Raw genomic sequence first — 21819 nt, forward strand, 5'->3', positions numbered from 1 at the left:
CCTTGGTAAGATGAATCCACATGAGGGGACCAAACTCATATTCTACAAAAAGAGATTTGACAGAAGCAAAGGAAAGAACAAAACAAATAGAAATCCAGTAAACAGAGAATGATAGGAAAACGATTTGGCAATTTCTTATAAAGTCAAACATACACTAACCATATGACCTAGAAATTCCACTCCTAGGTATTTACTCAAGAAAAATGAAAGCTTATGTTCACACAGAAACCCATTCACAAATGTTTATAGTGGCTTTATTCATAATCACCCTAAACTGGAAACAACTCAAATATCCTTCAACTGGTGAATGGTTAAACAAACTGTGGTATGTCCATATAATGGAATACTACTCAGTAATAAAAAGGAATAAACTATGAAACAGGAAACAAGATGGCAGGAACTGAGGATCAAAGGAAAGGCTGACTACAAAGCGGAATGAGGGAATTCCCAAGGATGGTAGAACTCCTCTATATCCTGATTGTGCTGGTGGTTACAGGATTGTATGCATTTGTCAAAACTCATAGAACTATACACTATAAAGGGTGACTTTTTCTATATGCAAAATTATAGCTCAATAAATCCAACTTAAAAAAATAAACCCATGAAAATAAAAGAAAGGAATTAATATAGATGCAGAGACAAACAAAAAACAATAAACTTGATTAATCATACAAAAAACTTGTTCTTTAAAACACACTAACACACAGCAATAAAACAGATAAATCTTTAGCAAAGCCAAATGAGAATAAAAGAGAAAACACACAGGTAAAAAATATTGAAAATGAAAAGGAGATTTAATTTTTGACATGAAAATCTGAAAATTATAATTTAAGCATAACTTTATACTTAAAAAATTAAAATCTACATGAAATTGCATGATTTTCTAGGTAAATATAAATGTACAAATTGACTCAAGAAGAGATATAAAACCTGAGTAGGCCAATAACCATGGGGGAAATTGAAAGAGTAGGCAAAGATATACTATTCCCCAAACTGTCAGTTCCAAATACTTTACAGATGAGTTTAACCTTCACAACATAAATAATTTCTACGTTATTTATATTAGTACAGAAAAAAATGGAAAACTTACAACTCATTCTGCTAGACCAGCAATTCTCAAAGTGTGGTCTAGGGATGCTTGAAGATCCCTGGGGCCCTTTCTGGGAGTCCATAAAGTCAAAACCATTTTGATAACAATACTAGGATGTTTTGACTTTTTCACTCTCATTCTTTCAGACAAGTGTATGGTGGAGTTTTCTAGAGACTAATGGAATGCCATGTGATGATGTCATTGCTCTGGCAATTAATGAAATGTGTGCTTATACATTCTTATGTTTTAAAATTTTGTCCATTTTAATGTCTAAAATTGACAAGAAACCCCCATAAACAAAAAGTTCTTTGAGGATTCTCAATAATTTTTAAGATTGCACTCTTAAAGATTTGCACATGGATCCTGAGACCAAAAAGTTTGAGAACCATTGTGTTAAACTAATATTACTCCAACATGAAAGACAGACAAAGAAGAAAACTATCAGCTTACTTAAGAACATCAATGCAAATATCTTAAACTAAACTGTTTAAGAGCAATTTTCACAATTAGATAAGCTTTATCCAGAAGTGTAAGGGATGGTTATACATTAGGAAATCTATTAACACAATCCATTACGTTAACAGATTAAAGAAGAAAAACTTCATGATAGCCACACAAAAAGATACTCGACAAAGTGATATGTTTTAATGTCCATTCTTGATTTTAAGAAGAAAGCAAGCAAACAAATTTAAAAAATGAAAATTTAAAAACTCTTAGTAATAGAAGAAAATTTCTTTAATTTGATAAAGGGCATAGACTATTCCCACTAAAGTCAGGAACAAGACAAAGATGCTTGCTTTCATTGCTATCACTGCAACTACTAAACATGGCACTGGAGGTACTAGCTGGTGCAATAAGACAAGAAAAAGAAATGGAAGTATTACATAAGCAAACATAAAACTGTCACAATTTACAAGTGATTTAATTCTCAACCTAGAAAATCTAAGAATTAACTGTAAAAATTCAAAACTAATATTAGATTTTAGTAAAAGCTTGATAAAAGATCACCAATAATCATTCCTTTTCCTATACACCAATATAAGCAAATAGAAAAATGTAATGGAAAATATCTTGTTTATAATAGCAAGCAAATTGTAACATACATGTGACTGAACTCATCAATGTGTCCAAGATTTATATGAAGAAACTGTAAACTTTATTGGAAGACATTAAGACAAGACAAAAATAAATAAACAATACATCAAGTTCTTGGATGAGACTCAAATTAAACTAGAAATTTAATGAAATTCCAATCAAAATACTGATAGGATATTTTATGGAACAGGGCAAATTTATTCTAAAGTTCACCTGGGAGAGGAAATGTACAAAAGCAGTCAAGAAAATTATGAGAAAGAAAAACAATGTGACAAAGAAAAAAGAAAGATAATAAATGGTAGAATATGCAATTTTGGGTCCCATACAGTATAAAAACATCCTATAATGCTACCATAATTGAAACAGCAAGGTGTTGGCACAAAAATGGACCAAAAAAATCAAGGGAGCAGAATGGAATCCAGAAGGAGACCCATGTACAATCTGGCATTTTAAATCAGTAGGAAAAAGGTAGACTGTTTAATTAATCGTGTTGGGACAACTGGAAATCATCTTAGGAAAGAAACTAGTTATAATCCTAATTCACACTATTGATAAAAATTAATTTTAATGGTATTAAAGATATAACTTGGACAATAAAACTATGAAAATGTTGAAAGAAAAAAAAATATATATATATAGAATCTTCTGGGAGTAGGAATAGCCTTCTAAGCAAAACACAAACCCCAGAAGCCATAATAGAAAAGACTGACAGATTTTACTACATAAGAAAACCTTTTGTATGATGTAAGACAATGTAAATAAAGACAAGCAATAGACTCCGGAAAAAATATTTGTAACATATATAACAGAGACAGAATTAATACCATAATGTAATGATGAAAGCCTTCAAATCAATAAGAAAAAGACAACAATCTAACAGAGAAATAGGCAAATAATACAGACAGGGAATTCACAGGAGAAATACAAATGATCAATAAATATATTAAAGCATGCTCAAATTTACTGGTAACCACAGAAATACAAATCTATAAAAGATTAATGTAGCTTTTTTGTACTCATTAGATTTGCAAAAATTGAAGGACTGATGATATCCAGTGTTGGTGAGATGTGAGGAAATGAGCATTCTCATTCACTGTTGGATGGGAGTGTAAATGGATACAGTCTTTATGGAAGGTAATTGAGTACACTCTAACAAAAATTTAAATTCTGACATCTTTTAACCCAGCACTCCCACTACTAGAAACTTACTTGCAAAAATAATTGCATATGTCCATAAAAACATATGTGCAAAAAGTTCACTGCAGCATTGCTCCTAATAGTCAAAAACTAGAAAAGCAACTAAAAGGTTTTCACTAGGGAAATAACTAAATAAATTATGATAGTTACAAAATATGGAATAGCATTTAGAGGTCAAAAGAATAATGTACTTTTATTATGTATTGACAAGGAAAAATTTTAAAGATATATTAAGTGAAAAAAGCAAGAAGTATGTTCATGGTATGATCCCATTTGTGTAAAAAACTATATTTTTATGTACATAAATGTACACATGTATAAATAGGAAAAGGTCTGGAAGGGTACATACTAAACTGTAAATAGTATTTACCTTTGCGATGGGGAGCAAGATTAAAGAAGTGGAGTAAAAGAGACTTTTAGTTTGTAATTATTCTGTAATTTATTCTTTTTTTACAATGAGCATGTATTTTTGTTTTACCTTACATTTTCAAATTCAATAAAAAGAAGAAGAAAAAAAACCTCCTGCAATATCTATAGTAAAAGGTGATGCAGGCTTAAGCAAGGGCATTGGTTTTGAAAGGAGGAAGGGGAATCTCTTCCAGGCTCTTTTTAACACACTTTGTGCATTTCCATCATGTGGACCATAGGAAGGATGCAACTGTGTATGTAACGGCCTCCATAAACACAGAGACTGGTAACTATTCATCTCTGTGTCTTCGGTGCCTAGCAACGTGTTAGGATTCAGCAGATGTTGAATAAGTGTATGTTGAATGAATCATAATCTGAAAGATAATAAAAAGGAAGAACACAGTTTTTGGTAACTAATTAGATGAAACAGGGTGAAGGAGAGGGTTGGAGCAGATAATGGCATAATTACCAAATAAGGAAAATAGGATGTTTGGGGGAAATTATGACAATAGCTAACATTTAATGATTACTATGTGAAAGTACTCTGTTCAATGCGTTGCCTCCATTATCTCATCCTAAGAACAACCTTCTATTCTCTCACACAAGGAAAAAAGAGTTAAGAGACTTTCCCAAGGTGATTCAGCCATTAAGTACAGGAGCTGCGATTCAAACCAACATCCCAGACTCCACACCCTTAACCCTGAGGTTTCCAAAATGGAAAGTTAATAAAATCAATTTTGATACGTTGTGACTGAGATGCCGATGCGTCACTCATTGAGGTGGAGCTATCCAGTGAGTAGCCGGAAATCATAAGTCTGCAGCTTCTTAGAGAGGTCAGAGCTGAGATATGGACTGGAAATCGACTATGAGAGAGTGGTATCTGGGAGATCAACATTCAATAATCATTCAACAAGTATTTATTCAGCTCCAAAATAAGCTCCAGGCACATATTATATCAAACGTTCTCTTCAAACACATTGGATTCATAGAATGCTTAGTATGTGAAAGTACTGTGATCTGGTATTTTTAATAGTTGGTCGTTTCTTTTTTCATGTCTAATGCTCCCAATTACACTGTAAGTATTTTAAAATACTAAACGTCTTTGTATTCCCCTTGCTATAAGGCTCATAACATGTTTGTTGATTGAATACTTGAGGAAATATTAAGAAATGACCAGCCATTCACAAAGGATAGCCTAAGTCTTAGGAAACCAAGTGTAGACAGAGTCTTCATCTCTGTTACTATCTAAAAGTCCATAAAAGCAGTCAGTTTTCAAACCAAATAAAAGATTTTTCATCAATGTCATCAAGGTTAATTGTAGGCATCAGAAAGTTGTAGCTTGAAGCAGCAGGCTGGCTGCCAGAAGACTCTGACCAGGTGGTATTTTTCTTGGCAAATTTATCAAAGTCTAGAATCTGGCCCTCAGCCTTGCTAGTTCAGAAACTCAATCCTGTCAGAGTTGAGAGAACCCGGGGGGCTTATGCATGTTCACTAAGTCATAAAAAACTAAAGTATAAAACCAGAGCGTCAGTTTATTAATATACAACCAGATATTTGCATCTACCATCATCTCCCTGCAGCCAAGTGACGTGCAAAGTCAAATTATTAGGAGATGGTACGGTAACCCCAGAATCAGGGAGTTAGTGATAGGATTAGGATGTTTAACAGCACCAGGCTCTGATAACCTGATGCAGAGGCAGCACAATACAGGAACAGAGCATAGACTTTGCAACAAGATAAACCTGGACACACACAGAGCGCCTCACTTCCTAGCAGAATGGCCGTGGGCAAGTCACTCAATCTCTCCAACCTCCAGTTTTTAAATGGTGAATAATGATACCTACTTCACAGGCTTACTGTGAGGATTAAATGAGATAATGCATAAAACGCTAAACCAGCCCCCATCACGTGATAGGTACTCAATAAATGGCAGCTACATATCCGTCTCCATACCAGGGACACACCTGTTAAGGGTTCAAGTCAGCCTTTCAGAAGATCCTTTGCTCTGAACAAAACAGGGCAACAAGACTGGGGGTAAAAGACCAGTTAGAAGGCGGATGCAGTAAGCCAGAACATAGCTGTTAGTGGCTTAAAACAGGGGTGCAGCCGGAGTGGGGGGGGCAGGGAGAGATACGTTTACAGATTTTTCTCTTTGTTTTGATGAGGAAGATTAGCCCTGAGCTAACATCCATTGCCGATCCTCCTTTTTTTGCTGAGGAAGATTGGCCCTGGGCTAACATCTGTGCCCATCTTCCTCTACTTTATACGTGGGACGCCTGCCACAGCATGGCTTGATAAGCTGTGCGTAGGTCCCAGCCTGGGATCTGAACCCGCAAACCCCAGACTGCCAAAACACAGTGTGCGAACTTAACCGCTATGTCACTGGGCTGGCGCCTATATACAGATTTGAAAGATATTTAGGAGGTAGGCACTCTTCTGGGTGTTTTACATAATTATTTATAGTCCTGACAGCAATTTATATAGTAGCCCATTTTTCAGATGAAAGTCAGAGACATTAAGCAACTAGCTCAGGATCACACGGCAGTAACTGAACTGCAGTATGGATCACAATTGGTGCAACTCCAAAATCTCTCTCCTTTCTACAAATATACCACTGTACATATCTTGGTTCTCAACCAAGATGTCAATTGTGAGGAATATAGTAATTTCTTACCACCAATAATTAAAGTGTTGAAGTTTAGAGAAACAATTGAGTTTTTAGAAAATATAGCTTGGAGCAGATCAAGGTTAGCACTATAATAAATAATGTCACTATTGCTCACTTCCATTATGATATGCTTTCTTGACGGGGAGACAAAGAGGAGGAGGCGGAGGTAGTGGACCAGAAGTTATACTTCACTGCAAGTCTGTCTATGACAGAGTACCATGCATGTGAACTTCATCCATTGTAACGAGTTGAAAACAGTTTCAGAATGGTTACTCCAAGGAACAGGCACTCTTCTTGAGCAAAGAAAGTCTCGGCTGGACCATATACAAGATTTCAGTGTAACAGTGACAAGCTCTTCAGATAGCAAGCACAGGTACTAACCAAAGGATAATCTCCTAGCACTGTGATCCTTAGATTTTCATCTTTGCAGTCACACTCACGTACAAATTACAATCTACTGCAAAAACTTAATTTTTTCAGTGAAGGACAACATCAGGTAACAGATTTGAGCTCCTTTACCACATGAACTGACAAGTTAGGCTTTTCTCACTTTTACTTTTACAGCTTAAATTTTTAACCCAAGCATAAACTTTTACATTTGTTCTTATAAAATTTTGCCTTGAATTAGTTTGAGCCTAACATTTCATCCTCATAAGATGGATGTAAATCAGTTTTCTTTCTCCGCAAATTTAATACACATGGCTTCTATATTCCTACTCTAAATACTGCTTTAAAGCAATTGTTGTTTTTGGAAGTTTTCATAAGTTATTCATTCATTAGACAAGTACCAGGCCCTCAAGGAATTCACAATCTAATAAGGAAAACAGACATGTACTGACAATAATAGTAATAACATTAATAACAATTTCTTCCCTTTACCACTGCCTGCTCTGTGCCAGACACTGTGCTAGGCCCTGAGAATAAAGAGAGGAATAAGAAATTTCCCTACCTTCAAGGGGCTTCCCAAGCCTTCAGAGGGCTTATGTACAGCCTGATGGGAGAGGCAGATATATTAACCAATACACACAATAGAGTAAACAGGTGCCCTGCTAGAAATAATAATAGCATGTTTAGTAGAAGCACAAAAGATGGAGAGGTTAATGAGGGATGAGAAGGAGAGTTGGAAAGGTTTCACCGAGGAAGTGAACTGTGAATTGAGTTTAAAAAATACAAGTAGGTTTTCTCCAAATTAAGGGCAAAGAGAAGAAACAGGGTAACTTTGGCAAAGGCAGGTATAAAACAGTTTTATTGTTCAAAGAACTGCTAGCAGGTTGGTAGAGATGGAGGTTACAGTAAATACAGAGGAAGGAGGGGACTGAGAGGTTCCAGCAAGAAATAAAGAGGAAGGAGGGGACTGAGAGGTTCCAGCAAGAGCTGAGGACTATTAGGCAGAGGGCAGATGATGAAGGGCCTTACATGCTGTGTTGTTTAGGAGGTCATGGGAGCCACTGAAGGGTTCTAGGCTTGGGAATTATAAGGAGAGGGTTTGTCTTAGAAACACAACTCTGGTAGCTATGAAGAAGATGGAATAAAAGGGCTTGAGTTTAGAGATAAGGAGATCAGTTAGATCATATAGAATAGATTAATAGCAGATATTAGAAACCTAGTTGTTGGGGCCGGCCCGGTGGTGCAAGCGGTTAAGTGCGCATGCTCCGCTGCAGCCCGGGGTTCGCCGGTTCGGATCCCAGGCGCGCACCGATGCACCGCTTGTCAGGCCATGCTGTGGCGGCATCCCATATAAAGTGGAGGAAGATGGGCATGGATGTTAGCCCAGGGCCAGTCTTCCTCAGCAAAAAGAGGAGGAGTGGCAGATGTTAACTCAGGCCCAATCTTCCTCAAAAAAAAAAAAAAATGAGCAATGGTTGAATAGAAGGAGAAATACTAAGCCTACTTGAAGAAATCAGGGAAGAGACAACCCAATAGAAAAATGAGCAAACCCTAAACAGATACCTCACAAAAGAGAAAATTCAATGGCTGTAAACATATGAAAAGGTGTTCTACCTTATCAGTAACCAGGGAAATATAAAATATACAGCTGAGAATTCATTGGATATCCTCAAAGCTGGAAAACTAAATACCAAGTGTTGGTGAGAATGTGAAGCAACAAAAATTCTCATACACTGCGGCCAGTAGAACAAATTGGTAGAAGCTATTTGGAAAACAATTTAGCCAATCATGTTGAAGAACCACTTACCCTGGGACCTGGCAATACTACTCCCGGATCTCTACCCTAAAGAAACTCATGCCCTGTACACTAGCATACATATTTTAAAATGTCTATGGTAGCATTTTTCATAAGAACCAAAATTTGGAAATAACCTAAATATGTATCGCCATTAGAATAGATATATGAATCAGGGTGTATTCATACAGTGGACAATTACACAGCAATAAAAATGAATGAACTCTAGCTACATGCAATAATATGGATGAATCTTACAAACTTAGGGATGAACAGAAGCAGCAAGACACAAACAGTACAGAAAACATAATTTTACCCATATAAATATCCAAAAATGCTAAACTAAACTATATTGTTTAGAGATGCATACATAGGTGATAAAATTATAAAGAAAAGTAGGAAAATAATGGTCAGAAAAGTCAAGATATTGATTACCCAAGTAAGAGAGGGATGGACTGTGATCAAGGAGAAGTGTACAAGGGACTTGCTTCTAGGATGCTGGAAATGTTCTGTTTCTTGAGCTGTGTGTGGTTTCACGAGTGTTCACCATATAATTATTTGTTTACTGTACACATATGTTTTGTGTACCTTTATAAATGAAAAACTATTTTTGTTGAAAATAAAAAATAAGAAAAGGCTCCACATAGGAGATATATGTGAGTTGAAACATAAAGGATTGGTTGGAATTTGCCTGGCCAATACAGGAAAAAGAGAATTCTATGTAAGGGAAAACAGTATGTCCAAATTCACAAAAGTATGAGAGAACAAAGCATAACAAGGGAAATGGCAATTAATTTAGTCTGACTGAGATAGAAGCTAAGAGAAGGAGAATGGTGAGAAAAGAGCCTGGAAAGGGAGGCTGAAAAGTCTTGGATATCTTGTGACAGGAATAACGAGTATTAGGTAGGAGAAGGATATGAACAGGTTTGCTTCTTAGAGAGATCCTTACCAGCAGTGTATGGAATGAATTGGAAGAGAGATAACACTACAGCCAGAGGATGTTGAAAGCCTATTGGCATAGTTTGGTAAGATATCATGCGAGCATGAACTAGGGAGAAAGAAGAAGGACAGAGGGAGGTATTTAATAAGTAGAATTGTTAGGCCATGGAAAGTAATTAGCTATGAAGCGTGAGGTGTTGGAGGGGTCCTAAGTGTCTAGTTTGAGTACCTATCAGCGTGATAAATCAAAATAGATAATACAGGGGGAGAAGTGGGTTTGGTGGGAGAAGGTAGTAAGTTCATTTTTGGTCTTATGGAGTTGGAAGTGCCTTTACAACATCCAAGTCCAAATGTCTAGAAGGCAGCTAGATATACCTGCATAAGGCTCAGCAGCAGAGATATTTGGTCTGAATCATAATAAATCTAGGTCTTAAAATTGTTAAATAATTCAATGTGATTTGAACCACCACCAATTTGAGATGTCTCACTTTCCCTGGGCACAAGAGTAGAGTAAGAGGGTACTTGGGTGTGAGGGTGAGAGAGGAAACAGGGATGATTCCTAACTTTTTGGCCAAAGCAACTGGGTAAATGGTGATGCCATTACCTGAGATGGAAAAAACTAGTGAAGAAGTGAGATTATTTTTAATTGCGTTTGTTTTTAAAGAGGGAAGGAGAATCAAGGGCTCTCTTTTAGACTCTTTTTTAGACATTATGCTTGAAATGTCTTTTAGACATCCAACCGTGTATACCAGTGTGCAGCTTGGAGGACAAGGTCATGTTTGGAGTTATAATTTTGGGTTCCATTAATATAATGACAGTATTTTAAGGATTCCCTGTTTTCCAACCTGGGTCTGGCAGAAGGGCTCCCACCAAGAAGGGTGGCAAGAAGAAGAGGACCATTCTGCCATCAATGAGGTAGTGACCAGAGAATACACTATCAACACTTACATGCCCATTCATGCAGTGGGCTTCAAGAAGTGTGCCCCTTGGGCACTCAAAGAGATGCGGAAATTTGCCATGAAGGAGATAGGAACTCCAGATGTGTGCACTGACACTGGGCTCAACAAAGCTGTTTAGGCCAAAGGAATAAGCAATGTCCCAGACTGCATCCATTCATGTATGGTTGTCCAGAAAACGTAATGAGGATGAAGATTCACCAAACAAGCTCTACACATCAGTTACCTATGTACCCGTTACCACTTTCAAACATCACAGATAGTCAATGTGAGTGAGAACTAAAGGCTGATTGCCAAATAAAGTTATAAAACTGAAGGGGAAAAAAAAGGATTCCCTGGCCTAATTCTAGCTTGGGTGCTACTCCTGTGAACTACATCATGTACTTATCCATCTTAAAATACTTACCTCAATGTAATGTATTTGGCTGTTTACAAATATGTGTTCTTCACAACTGTAAGCTGCTTGAAGGAGGAAGCTGGGTCTTGATTACATGGGATTCTTATGACCTAATGGTTCATAGCATATAGTAGGTACTCAATAAATTTGTGGAATGAATGAATGAATGGATGATGAAATGCTGCTCACTCCTCTTATTGTCATGTCTTTAGTATTCTCTGTACTATGCTCAATGGAGATCACAAACCTTCTCCACATACAAAGTTTCCAGATCCATCATTTCCTCCACAAAGTATCTTGCTTCCTACTTTAAAGGTAGAGGCCACTAGCATCTTCCTCCCCATCAATTAAAAAATTTCTCTTCTTTCATTCTTCTTAGAATTTCTGCTCATCTCCAAGGCTAATACTTTTATCTATCACCTTGACTGTATCTCTTATACTTCCTCTGATATGCATCCTTCATTATTCCTGTTCTGGATAATCACACATTTTATCATTCCCTTCATTCATTCATACCAGCTCAGAGAATGTGAAGGTACCATATTCTCCCTAGAAAATACTGGATATTGGACTTAGGGAAACAGACTAATCCAGAATTCATATTCTGATGGTAATGTTCTCTTTAACACCCTTCCAGGCATGACTTTCACAGGTTTAGAAAATGCCTGGAGCTGTGACAGCAAATTAAAAGCCTCAGTCCCTATGGATGCTTAGGGCTAGGGCAGGCATGGCCTGACATACTCTTCTCTCAACTGCCGGACAAGATGGGATTGCACTAGGGCAAGGACTTCCCCCTGTAACTGGGGATCAGCACTCTTTCTTTCCAAAGTGGCCACCACAATAGGTTCTAGGTCAGGGGATGAATCAAGTCAGATAGTCTGAGACCTAAGAGTGCCCCTGACAGGTTTCACATGGGGTCCTTCAAGCCAGCTGCTCTCCCTGGCAACGCAGTCCTGGTTCTGAGGGTCAGCCCCTGGGTAGAGCTCCCCCTTGAATTGGCTAATGGCAAGCTCTCTACGGCAACTGAAGGAGTTTCTCTTTGCGATTCAGGGAACAGGAGGCCTAAGGCTCCAAAGAAAGGTCTGCCTCTAAACTCTCTCTTTTACTTCCAGGCTGGGTCCTAAGCTCAGCCATAATTAATACTCCCTCAACAGAAGAAGTACCAAGTTGAGAAGGAGTCTATTCTAAGTCAGAATCCTTTCCATCCTGATTGAAGAGATCATTCGGTAGAAATTCCTGCCATCTGTTGCAGTCATACAGGGAAAGAGCACAGTTTTTTGGCACCAGACAGGTCTGGCTTTGAATCCCAGCTCTGCCGCTAACTAGCTGTGTGTTGGTCAAATGTCTTCAATTCTCTGTGTCTTGGCTGCATTATTTATAAAATGAAGATAATACCTACTTGAAGAGTTGTTGTATAATAAATTTTAAGTTGATTTCCCTGTTTCCCCTCCGCATCCTCTGTAACAGGCTAAGAACATCAGCCCCAATATCAGGGTCAGCTTTGACTACGTCCCTCCATTCTTTGCTATGTCCTCTTCGTCTTTCACTGCTCCCCTCTTGCACATTATGTACCTGCTGGAGCGAACCCTTTTCAGTTCCCTAAATACATGAAGCTCTTTCTACAGAGAAACTGTCCAACAGAACTTTCTGCAATGATAAAAAACTTCCATACCTGAGCTGTCCACTATAATAGCCACCAGTCACATGTGAGTAGTCAGCACTTGAATTATAGCTAGTGGGACTGAGGAAATAAAATTTTAATCTTATTTAATTTTAATTAACTTAAATTTAAATAGCCCCATTTGGCTAGTGCCTACCACAACTTACAGTTCTAGACTGTAGGTCTTTGGATTTGCCATTTTCCTGCACGAAATGTATCTCCCCACCCCTCACCTAGCTAACATCTACTCAGTCTTAAAAATCTCAACTTGAACATCTATTCTTCCAGGATGCATATTCTGAGACCCTGGACTCAGTTAGGTTTCCCCTTTGTTACCATCCATAGCGTCCTGTACATTTCTCCTATGACATTACTCATCACATTTTATTTCAATTACTGTCTGCCTGTATTTTTCCATTAGGTTGTAAACTTCATTGGTTACTTTGGAGCCCTATGGACTTCCTCCCTCAGGTCTGGCTGCCTCTTATCTTCCCTTTGAGTGGACATCCACAGGAGCTTGGGTTTAGTCTTTTTCCAAGTTGGGGACTGTTATCTTTGGGATAATTACTGTACATTTAAATAGCTTTGAGGATTGATTAGGAGTGGCCTTACACCTCTCTGAGGATAAGCCAAAAGTCAGGAATTAAAAAGGAAAGGAACAATAAAATGCCTCATTAAAAATTTAAAAATTCTGTATGTAAAATAAACAATAACAAAACCCTGCCATCTTAATATATCAAGAAAAGATAAACTAGGGGGAAAAATGTACAATATATTATAGATAAAAAAGGATTAATATCCTTCTTATAAAAGGAGCTCTTAACATCAATAAGAGAAAGATGGACACCCATGGATAAAGGACATAAATAGGCAATTCAAAAAAGAAGATAAACTAACCTCAGTAAACATTAAAAAATGTTTAACTTCACTAGTAACTAAAGAAATGCAGATTAAATAAACAAAACACCAGCTTTTGCCTATTAAATTGGCAAAGATTAAAAAGTTTTATCATAATGTGTTCATAGAGCATAAAGAAATAGGTAATCTGGCAATAAGCATAAAAATTTAAATATGTATACTTTTTATCCAACAATTCTACTTTTAGGAATATATCCTAAGAAAATGATGAGACACTTGACAACCACAAATTTACAAAGATGTTCTCTGCAGTGTTGTTTATAATACTGAAAAGCTGGAAACAACCTAATTAGACAACCACAGATTGGTTAAATAAAATATGATACATTCCTGCAATGGAATACTAAGTAGTTATTAAGAGTGGTGATATAGATCTATATGTATTGACATGGAGCAAGGGAATAAGGGAAAAAGAAAGGCACAGGCCAGCATGTTAGTACGATCCTACTTACATAAAACTACTTGTCAACTTATCTATCTACTCATAAAAAAGAATCTGGAAGGATATATGCCAAAATATTAATGGTTCTTTCTATGTAGATGTTTCACTGTCTTTTTCCAATTAAAATCATGGCAGAAAGCCAGTGGGAGGTCCTCCCCAGGATTCTCTGGTCTAGGGTTTGGTGTTCCCTCAAATGGGTCATAAGGGACCTGAGAAATATCCAATTCTAGGTTTCCTGGCTGATGCAGCTGTAAGCTCACTGGGAGCCCAGACCCTACCTATCTTATTCACCGCTGTATCCCTGATGAATTGCCTCGCACATAGTAGGCATTCAATAAATATGTGATGAATTAATGAATCGTACAGAGCACCAATTTTACTTAATGATAAGCATATTTAAACCTTATTTTGATAAATTAAACGCAGAATGCAAAATCCAAAAAATTTAATATAATACAAGACTCCCAAATATGTTATACTTTCTATATACCATTAGAGTGCTGGGGCCAGAAGTTTATTTTCTTCTATCATTTGTGTATCTTCCCAGAAGAGTTTGAGAAGCAGGGAATAATGCCTTTGTGTAAGGCCTTTCCCACGCCCTTATGAGGCTAGGTATTACAGTCTCTAACTCCCAGACGAGAAATGGAAGGTTTGGCGGTTGCTCAAGCTCACGCAGTTAAAAAGCAGGGGAATCAGGATCCAAATCCAGGCCCATTTGTCTCCCAAACTCATCTGTGGCTTTGAGAGGTGCAAAGTAAGACAATGAAAAGGACATTGCAGGTCCCTGACAGCTAATGTCTGCGCTTCCTAACAAGTCACTGCCACTTAGCCCTGAGTTCCCATGTCTAAGAGGTGCTTTTTCTTAACCCTTGGAGAATCCAGAGGACGATTTGTCACCAGGGTTATTAGCATTTCTCCCTGGATATCGACAGCTTGTCTTTCCTCCCTCCAACCAGTGACTGATTTCTTCAAATGCTCGCCAAATACAGCCCAAGTCACCATGGTAAACGTATTGACAGAATCATATTAACAGCTACTGAGCATTTACAGGGTTGTAAGTTATGCAGGGGGAAAGAAAGATAAGAAAAAAACACAGAGAAATAAAACGAGTTCAATCAGCAATGACAATTACTTATTTAGAAGCTGCTGGTTGGAACAGTTTTTTAAATATATTTCAATTGCTAATTATGGTTTCTTCAGGAGAGTGGCCTCAGAGTTGCTCCTCCTTAAAGTTAATCATTAATATTTTAGTTGCTCAGCTCAGAAACTGTGCTCATGCAGTCAACCCACCCAGCTGACTTGAGCTTCAGCTGCTCACCCGGTAACAGAAATTCTACTGCATTGGTTGGTTAACTACACACATCCCAAAGTCAGCTAGTCCATTTACCACAAGGCAGTGGGCATTTAAGTCCTTATTTCTCTAAAGATTGAGGCTGGTTCAATAAGCAAAATTCTGCTCTAAGACACCAAGACAACTGACAATTTTTCAAAGGAATGACCTATCTTTCCTAAGTTAATTTACACCTTTTATTGGGGGACATCAGTGTTGCCTTAGGCAAGATAGAGAATACAGAAGAGTTTGTTTTCAGTTTCTAATTCCCTGGGTGCTGCTGTGTGATCTTTGTAAGAAATAAGGTCAGCCTCGAGGCCAGGGAGGTACTGCGGATAAACGCGTAACCAGGCGCCAGGGCACTCCGGGGTCCCCGGTGTGAGGATGTTTTGGCATAGCCACGTCTCCCGTGTTCCCAACTTTGCCTGCTTCTTAAGGAGAAGCTAATCCTCACGGGAGAATTTAATCTGGTCATTTGCACGCATCTCATCAGCACCCCGCTTTGTTGAGGACTGTTTGATGTCCCAAGGAAAAGATTTCGAAGTCTTTTAAAGCCTTTTTGATGCGAACCAGAAAATCACGTATTGTCGAAAGTGCACTCAACTTGAACCTCAAAAGGTTCAGGACTCAGAAACCACACAGTTCAAGTGGGATTTAAACTGGGCAAATCACTTCCTTGTCTTCCCCTGCAAGGCCCTCCCCTGGCCTTTGTGCCAACAGTTTTTGTACACTGTTGGGCCTTTTTTCCTCTTTCTTTTTATTCTCTCTCTTTCACTCACACACACATACACATCTTGGCAAGAAAACCTTAAGAAACAGAAAAATATATCACCTCCAAAGAAGGAGCTATTTCCCCACTGAAAAATAAAAGCTGTCTCCAGCTCCACCCCGTCGTCACAGATTCAGAATGGTCATTGTTGGGGCCCCAGAGGCCGGGACTGCTCTAGGTGAGGGTCAAACGATTTACAGAGCCGAACAGCTATGATCGCATCCTTAATCAAGGCATTTAACTAGGAACAGAGACTAGATAGAGCTCCCTGTGCCCCGTGGAGCTTTTGCAGAGAAAACCTGGAAACTTGCTTCGGGGAGTAGCTACTTTGTATGTGAAGGAAACATATGCCTTAGGACTTCACTGTTCAACTTGGAAACTAAGACACAGGAGGTTTTACTCCTTCTAAAATCAGGAGGAAGAACTGAGCTGAGAGAGAATACTCGAACTCTTTCTCTTTCCAAAGCTCTCTTCTTATATTTCCTCTTTTTTAGAGTCAAAAATCCACTTACTCAAAGGCCAGCAAAAGTTTGGATTCAGGAGACAGAATCTCAATCGTGAAAAGGTCCAAAATGTTCCTGACATCCTAGGGAACACCGGATGCCTGTTCCCCATGGGTGTAACCACATCAAAGCTTCACGGACCACTATCTCATGTCCTGCTGACTGAAACAGTCACCATTTATCGAGTGGCTCCGGTGGATCAGGCACCATGCTAGAAACACAGTATCTCATTTAATTTGTTCAATAAAACAAAAAAGTGCATCAGCTCATTCCCATTTTGAAGACAAGGAGACCGAGGCTCAGAGAGTTTAAGCCACCTTCCCCAAAGCAGCACAGCTAATAAGCACAAGAGCTGCAGCTAAAGCCCAATCTGTTGAACTCCAAGATCATCAACACCATGTTGTTCAGCAGCTGCTCTACTGCAGTTTGGGGTTTTTTTTTAGGCACTTAGTATTTTATAAATGTATTTATTTAGTATTTATTATCTACTATGGGAAAGGCATTGTGGATATTTCAAAAAGTACATGACACTATTCCTTCCTCATCTCTCACTGTGACTTCTGCAATGGCCTTTTTACAATGGTCTTCTTTTACTAACTCTCTCCTTACTTCAATCTCTTATCCATGCAGCAGCCAGAGTAATCATTTCAAATTATAAATTGCAACATAGTACTTCTCCCTGTTGAAAACACTCTGTGGCTTCCTGTTGCACCTAGAACAAAATCCAAACTCTCTGGTTTAAAAGATTCACAGGGGTCTGGCCTCTCTCCATTTCACCCACTGCCACATTCCCTAAATTCACACCATCCCAACCTCAGACCTTCTCTTTGCTCCTCAAATGTGCCAAGACACCGTTCTCCCAAACCCTTACATGGTTGTCACCCACTCCTCATTCATATTTCAATGCAAACATCATCTCTAGGGGCGTACCAGGCATATTTGACACAGTGGATCATTTTTTTTCTGACAAGTAAATAATCATATCATAATCAGTCATAATAATTATTTTCTTGATTAATTCTTTAGTTTTAACATAAGTGATTAACAATTTAAAAAGAATGTTTTATTTTTAAAGATACTCTAATTTAGTAAACAATTTACTAGATGAACTAAAATTTGCACATATCAAACAAAAATGTCACACCCCGAAGTTCACAGTTTGTTTCAGTGTTTCAAAATTTAAACACAAATAAGAATTCCAAGTGGTCACACAGAATGGCAGAATTGAAATAACTCAATAACTCAACTCAAGTTGTTTCTTCACCTTTACAATTAATGTGTTCTCATTATTTTGAATCTACTGTTCACAAGCAGGAATATGCGATATCACAGGAGCTGGAGATAAAAACTGCAGCCTAAGTGAGCTCAAGTGCTTCTGAACTGCTGGGCACTTACTCGAGAAGTGAATAGAGTCTGCAGACGTCAGTCCACAGTGTAACTGGAAGTTGTCCCAATCCTTCCTTACAGAATACAATGTTTATTCAAGAATAAATAATAATAAATGTGCTAACTTGAAACTTAGATATACAATATTAAAACTCAAGAGTAACCATAACAATTTATTAGAACTTAGACCAACAACAGATATTTTTGAGGGCCGGCCCCGTGGCTTAGCGGTTAAGTGCACGCGCTCTGCTGCTGGCGGCCTGGGTTCAGATCCCGGGCGCACACCGACAGACTGCTTCTCCGGCCATGCTGGGGCCGCGTCCCACATACAGCAACTAGAAGGATGCACAGCTATGACATACAACTATCTACTGGGGCTTTGGGGGAAAAATAAATAAATAAATAAAATTATAAAAAAAAAAGAAGTCACACTATTTAAAAAAAGAAAAAAAAAGGTATTTTTGAGAATAAATATTTTATAACTGACATTGTTTAAATTTGCCAGCACATGATGGTATTAAAAAATAGAGCAATTTTTAGTTGATTGTTTTAAAATTCCTCTACAGAGTAACATAGCACCTTGCTCCTCTTACCAACACACACCTCACTCTCTATCACAATAAAAAAATTTTAAGTGCTGTGATACGGGGAAACACAGGGTATTATGGGCACAAAGAAGCAGCAGCAGGAGAAAAACAATGGGAGTATAATGTCCCAGAAGCCAAAGGAGGGGGAATTCCAAGAAGGATGAAGTCCTCAGTTGTATCCAATACTGCAGAGATCTCTCTTCTGAACTGAGTGCCAGGGCCAATAGGGAACAGGGCCTAGAGATGGGAAGGTAAAACCAAGTCTGCCTTCCTCTGCCTGGAGCATATATAATTCAAAGGGAAAATTTCTTATATTTGTTCTTAACCATTTCTTACTATCAGAGGCAGAAAGATAGATCAGCACATACCATATTGAACCAACTGCAGGTCTGTGTTCTCTAGGCCCTAATGCTGCAAAGAACTCAGCCAATGGTCACCACCAGCCCTGACAGTGCACGAGGAGGAAAGAGATCCCACTGAGAGGATGGTAGGGATGAAGTCTTCTGGCCTGCTCCTATTTGGTGGTAGTGCTAACTGGAGGGAAAAGTCTCATAGAAATGGCCACAAACAGAGCTGGTTAAATGGGATTCCACTTACCCCTCACATCTGCTCTCTGTCCACCCCATCTTGCTCACTTGAAGAAAGTAGCAAGAATTTGACTACCTTTAAGTCTCTTTCATTTTTAAACTCCCTTCACTATATAGCTCCCAGACCGGTCTGTATTTTTTGGATAGTGAAATTGAAATAACCATTAGTTAACCTTTTTACAAACTAATTCAGAGGAACACTAACTTTATAAAGAAACAAACAAAAAAATCAAACACTTTCCCAGCAATTGTGACTATATATCCCATCCCACTTGGCATTTTGAAGAAACAGAACCAACTAGTAATTGGTTCTAGACCTAGAGGAATCATTCAATTCTATCAGTTCATCTCTCCAAGACTCAATCTTTAAATGCGAGGTTATGGCCCTTTCCCATAATATAGTCTTCCAAATTATTTTTAAAATATTTTGTAAAATATTATTTTAGGATAGTTTTAGATTTACAGAAAAATTGCAAGGATAGTACAGAGAATTCCCATATTCCTCACTCCCTGTTATTAACATCTACTAGTATGGTGCATTTGTCATAACTAATGAACCAATATTGATACCCTATTATCAACTAAAGTCTATACTTTATTCAGATTTCCTTAGTTTTTACGTTATGTCCTTTTCCTGTTCCAGCACCTCCAAACAATCTTTTCAAAATAATAAACTGGATTTTTTTTTTAATTTTATTTATTTATTTTTTTCCCCCTAAGCCCCAGTTGATAGTTGTATGTCATAGCTGCACATCCTTCCAGCCGCTGCATGTGGGACGCAGCCCCAGCACGGCCGGAGAAGCGGTGCGTCGGTGCGCGCCCGGGACCCGAACCCGGGCCACCAGCAGCCGAGCGCGCGCACTTAACCGCTAAGCCACGGGGCCGGCCCCATGGATTTTTTAAATTATAAAAATAGTACATGCACATGTTAACTCTTCAAATACTGCAGAAGAACATAAAATAAAAAGTATCACTCCTACTTTCCATACTAGTCATACTCCCCAAAGGACTCTACCTTAACAATTTCTTTTGTAACCCTCCAGAAGTTTTATATGCATATATAAAGATATATACGCATATATCTTCTTTTCTATACAAAGTGGTCGTATGCTTCTCTGTACCTTGTTTTCCACGTAAGCACATATGGCTCTAACTCATTTAAAACCACTACATAGGGCCGGCCCCGTGGCTTGGTGGTTGAGTGAGCGCGCTCCACTGCTGGCGACCCGGGTTCGGATCCCGGGCGCGCACCGACGCGCTGCTTCTCCGGCCATGCTGAGGCCGCGTCCCACATACAGCAACTAGAAGGATGTGCAGCTATGACACACAGCTATCTACTGGGGCTTTGGGGGGAAAAAATAAATAAATAAAAAATCTAAAAAAAAAATAAAATAAAATAAAATAAAACCACTACATAGTATTCTATTATATAGAATAGAATATATATCATAATTCATTTTACCAATTCCCTATCAATGTACTTTTAGGTTGCTTCTGTTTTTTCAAATTACTAACAACACCATAAAGTACATACATCTTTATGTTCTTGATCAAATATATGTAGGAAAAATCCCTATAGTTGAATCCCATCAAAGGATATTTGCATTTAAAATTTTCATAGATAGATACTGCCAAATTACCCTCCAAAGAAACCATACCACTTGACGCTCCCACCAACCATGTGTACAGGGCTCTGTCGCCCCATACCTTCATCAACAATGAGTATGTCATCAAACAAATTATCCATAATTCCTTGAAATGCTTCAAATTTCCGTTGGCTTCCCGCCTCCATCTTCAAGTTTTCTTCCCTTCCTTTTAGCTTTCTGGTCCCTTTTGGTTTTCTTCCTGCCTTCTCTGCAAAGATTGCCCTGTACTTCTTTTTTCCCACACTCACACTCTTGACTCCCTTCCCTTACTTCTCCAACCATCTCATTTTTCCTGCTCACAGACTTCTCTTATAGTTTCTCTGCAGCTCAACACGATTCAGTAAAAACCAGACACTCTTCCTCTGCTGTCCCAACCTGCTGGCCCTCCTGAACCAAGAGAGAATGCTAATAGGGAAACCTGAAAATCTTTAATCTGGGTCAAAATTCCAGAAGGAATAAATTCATCGTGGCATAACGCTAAAGAAAAAACCATGGAGAAGAACTCTGCCTTGTTTCCTTTATTAGAATTGAATCTGTTATTTTTTTTCTACATTCTACACCTGGATTTCCTCTCTTTGAATCAATAGTTCATAATTTTTATTCATTACTCCTTTTTTTTTTGTAGCTAGAATTGGAGTGGAGGCAAAACTAGGGGTGGAAGGACAGAAAGGAAAAACCTTAAAGTGACTGATTGAAGAGCAGGAACAAAGGGGCAGGAAGGGCAGAGGTGAGGAGCAAAGCGCAGCTCCGACAAAAACAAGCCAACTTCTTAAGTTCTCTAAGAAAAGTTCTTTAGCTCCAGCACCACTCCCTCCATTCTGGAGCTCTAAAAACAGAATCCTAGGGCAGGAATGGGTTGGAGGGTGGGAGTGGTGGGAAGAGGGAGTGAAAGTATCCTGTTCCTCTAACTGCAACCCCCCAGCCCCACCCCCAACTTCTTATCCAGCAAAGCTCTATCCACCACCAAGAATCAGCTTAATAGAATAAACCACTTAGGGCTGAGGCTCAGAGAAGTCAAAGACCCCACAATCTCCTTGCCTATTAAGCTTCTTAGAAGTT

The 21819-nt window shown here is 38.4% G+C and overlaps 1 protein-coding gene and 1 pseudogene across 2 annotated transcripts in view; one reads left to right on the forward strand and one right to left on the reverse strand.

Annotated features, from left to right (window-relative positions):
• RNF220 (ring finger protein 220) overlaps positions 1 to 21819 on the reverse strand; it is a 220585-nt gene that overhangs the window by 175766 nt on the left and 23000 nt on the right. The gene's annotated exons all lie outside the window — the stretch shown is intronic.
• On the forward strand, positions 5848 to 10818 carry LOC106803781 (large ribosomal subunit protein eL31 pseudogene; annotated as a pseudogene).

This window comes from Ceratotherium simum, chromosome 22 (assembly GCF_057802395.1).
Source record: "Ceratotherium simum simum isolate JZ-2026a chromosome 22, ASM5780239v1, whole genome shotgun sequence".
Taxonomy (NCBI): Eukaryota; Metazoa; Chordata; class Mammalia; order Perissodactyla; family Rhinocerotidae; genus Ceratotherium; species Ceratotherium simum.